Source organism: Arachis hypogaea, chromosome 11 (genome assembly GCF_003086295.3).
Source record: "Arachis hypogaea cultivar Tifrunner chromosome 11, arahy.Tifrunner.gnm2.J5K5, whole genome shotgun sequence".
NCBI lineage: Eukaryota > Viridiplantae > Streptophyta > Magnoliopsida > Fabales > Fabaceae > Arachis > Arachis hypogaea.
Window position 1 is genome coordinate 102,510,756 of NC_092046.1, and position 3,411 is coordinate 102,514,166.

At 33.3% G+C, this 3,411-nt stretch overlaps 1 non-coding gene across 1 annotated transcript; it reads right to left on the minus strand.

Moving 5' to 3' along the window:
• Positions 1–2,805: 2,805 nt before the first annotated feature.
• On the minus strand, positions 2,806–2,913 carry LOC112724635 (small nucleolar RNA R71). Its single transcript, XR_003163790.1, has one exon. It is a non-coding gene; the product is annotated as a small nucleolar RNA R71 (small nucleolar RNA).
• Between the last annotated feature and the right edge of the window lie 498 nt (positions 2,914–3,411).

A 3,411-nucleotide genomic window follows, 5' to 3' on the forward strand; every position in this document is an offset into this window, starting at 1 on the left:
ATTGGATGAAGATAGCAGGAAAGCGGAGGTTCAGAGGAACGAAAAGCATCTCCATTCGCTTATCTGAAATTCCTACCAATGATTTACATAAGTATCTCTATCCCTATTTTATTATTCATTATTCGAAAACACCATTATCACTTTATATCTGCCTGACTGAGATTTACAAGGTGACCATAGCTTGCTTCATACCAACAATCTCCGTGGGATTCGACCCTTACTCACGTAAGGTATTACTTGGACGACCCAGTGCACTTGCTGGTTAGTTGTATCGAAGTTGTGACAATTATGTATTGAGATCAGAGCACCAAGTTGCTCACGTTGCCGGGGATTGTTTGAGCCTGGACATCACAATTTCGTGCACCAAGTTTTTGGCGCCGTTGCCGGGGATTGTTTGAGTTTGGACAACTGACGGCTCATCTTGTTGCTCAGATTGGGTAACTTTCTTTTCGTTTTCTGTTCAAAAAATTTTTCAAAAATATTTTTCAAAAATTTCTCCTTTGTTTTCGAAAAAAAAAAATAAAAAAATAAAAATGTTTTCAAAAATTTTATTCAAGATTTTTAAGAATGAATTCTAGTGTTTCATGAAGCATGTTGAAGCCTGGTAGGCTGTAAAGCCATGTCTAAATTCTTTTGGACTGAGGCTTCAACTAATAACTTCAATGCATGTAATTCCATATATCACAGCTTGGCTGGCCATTGGCCATGTCTAGTGTTTTGGACTGGAGCTTTCATTGAAAGCTTGGCTGGCTAGTGAGCCATGTCTAATTCCTGGACTGAAGCTTTAGACTAACATGGCAAGATTCCTGGAATTCATATTAAAAATTTTGGAATCCTTATTTTTTCTTTTAAATTTTTGAAAAATATAAATAAAAATCCAAAAAAATTAGAAAATCATAAAAATCAAAAATATTTTCTGTTTCTTGTTTGAGTCTTGAGTCACATTATAAGTTTGGTGTCACTTGCATATGCATCTTGCATTTTTCGAAAACATCATGCATTCATAGTGTTCTTCATGATCTTCAAGTTGTTCTTGGTAAGTCTTCTTGTTTGATCTTGATGATTTTTTGTTTTGTGTCTTTTCATGTTTTTCATATGCATTCTTGAATTCTTAGTGTCTAAGCATTAAAGAATTCTAAGTTTGGTGTCTTGCATGTTTTCTTTGCATTAAAGATTTTTCAAAATTGTGTCTTGATGTTCATCATGACATTCAAAGTGTTCTTGGTGTTCATCTTGACATTCATAGCATTCTTGCATGCATTCATTGTTTTGATCTAAAAATTTCATGCATTGCATATTTTTCATGTTTTTCATAAAAATTTCAAAAATCAAAAAAATATCTTTCCCTTTTTCTCTCATCAAATTCGAAAATTTGGATTGACTTTTTCAAAAATTTTTAAAATCAAGTTGTTGCCAATGAGTCAAATCAAATTTTCAATTTGAAAATATTATCTTTTTCAAAATCTTTTTCAAAAATCAAATCTTTTTCAAAATTCTTAGTTATTTTCGAAAATTCCAAAAATATTTTTCAAAAATCTTTTTCTTATTTTATATCATAATTTTCGAAAATAACATAATCAATTAATGTTTTGATTCAAAAATTTGAAGTTTGTTACTTGCTTGTTAAGAAAGATTCAAACTTTAAGTTCTAGAATCATATCTTGTGATTTCTTATGAATCAAGTCATTAATTGTGATTTTAAAAAATCAAATCTTTTTCAAAAACTAATTTCTATCATATCTTTTCAAAAATATCTTCTTATCTTATCTTTTTCAAAAATATCTTTTCAAAATATCTTTTCTAACCTCCTAACTTCTTATCTTTTCAAAATTTGTTTCAACTAACTAACTAACTTTTTGTTTGTTCCTTAACTTTTTCAAAACTACCTAACTAACTCTCACTCTCATTTTTTCGAAAATATCTTCCCCCTTTTTCAAAATTTCTTTTTAATTAACTAATTATTTTTATTTTTAATTTCAAAAAAAAAAATTTTCGAAAAATACTAACAATTTTTCAAAAACCACTTTTCAAAAATCACTAACTCTTTTTCAAAATAATTTTCGAAAATTATCCCTCCCCCATCTCATTCTATTTATTCATTCATATCCTAACATCTCATTTCATCTCTCTTCCATCCTCACCGTTGTGTTTCTTCCATTATATTACATTCTTTGTCTCCCCCTTTTCTTCCACTCACAAAGGGATCCCTATACTGTGGTATAAAGGATCTCTATTATTATTATCATTTTTTTGTCCATTCTTCCTTGTCATATGAGCAGGAGCAAGGATAAGAACATTCTTGTGGAAGCAGATCCAGAACCTGAAAGGACTCTGAAGAGAAAATTAAGAGAAGCTAAAATACAACAATCCAGAGAAAACCTTTCAGAAATTTTTGAACAGGAAGAGGAGATGGCAGCCGAAAATAATAATAATATAAGGAAGATGCTTGGTGACTTTACTGCACCTAATTCCAATTTACATGGAAGAAGCATCTCCATTCCTGCCATTGGAGCAAACAACTTTGAGCTGAAACCTCAATTAGTTTCTCTGATGCAGCAGAACTGCAAGTTTCATGGACTTCCATCTGAAGATCCTTTTCAGTTCTTAACTGAATTCTTGCAGATATGTGATACTGTTAAGACTAATGGAGTAGATCCTGAAGTCTACAGGCTCATGCTTTTCCCTTTTGCTGTAAGAGACAGAGCTAGATTATGGTTGGATTCTCAACCTAAAGACAGCCTGAACTCTTGGGATAAGCTGGTCACGGCTTTCTTAGCCAAGTACTTTCCTCCTCAAAAGCTGAGCAAGCTTAGAGCTGATGTTCAAACCTTCAGACAGAAAGAAGGTGAATCCCTCTATGAAGCTTGGGAAAGATACAAACAGTTGACCAAAAAGTGTCCTTCTGACATGCTTTCAGAATGGACCATCCTGGATATATTCTATGATGGTTTATCTGAGCTATCAAAGATGTCACTGGACACTTCTGCAGGTGGATCCATTCACCTAAAGAAAACGCCTGCAGAAGCTCAAGAACTCATTGACATGGTTGCTAATAACCAGTTCATGTACACTTCTGAAAGGAATCCTGTGAGTAATGGGACGCCTATAAAGAAGGGAGTTCTTGAAGTTGATACTCTGAATGCCATATTGGCTCAGAATAAAATATTGACTCAGCAAGTCAATATGATCTCTCAGAGTCTGCATGGAATGCAAGCTGCATCCAACAGTACTCAAGAGGCATCTTCTGAAGAAGAAGCCTATGATCCTGAGAACCCTGCAATAGCAGAGGTAAATTACTTAGGTGAACCTTATGGAAACACCTATAACTCAACATGGAGAAATCATCCAAATTTCTCATGGAAGGATCAAAAGCCCCAACAAGGCTTTAATAATGGTGGAAGAAACAGGTTT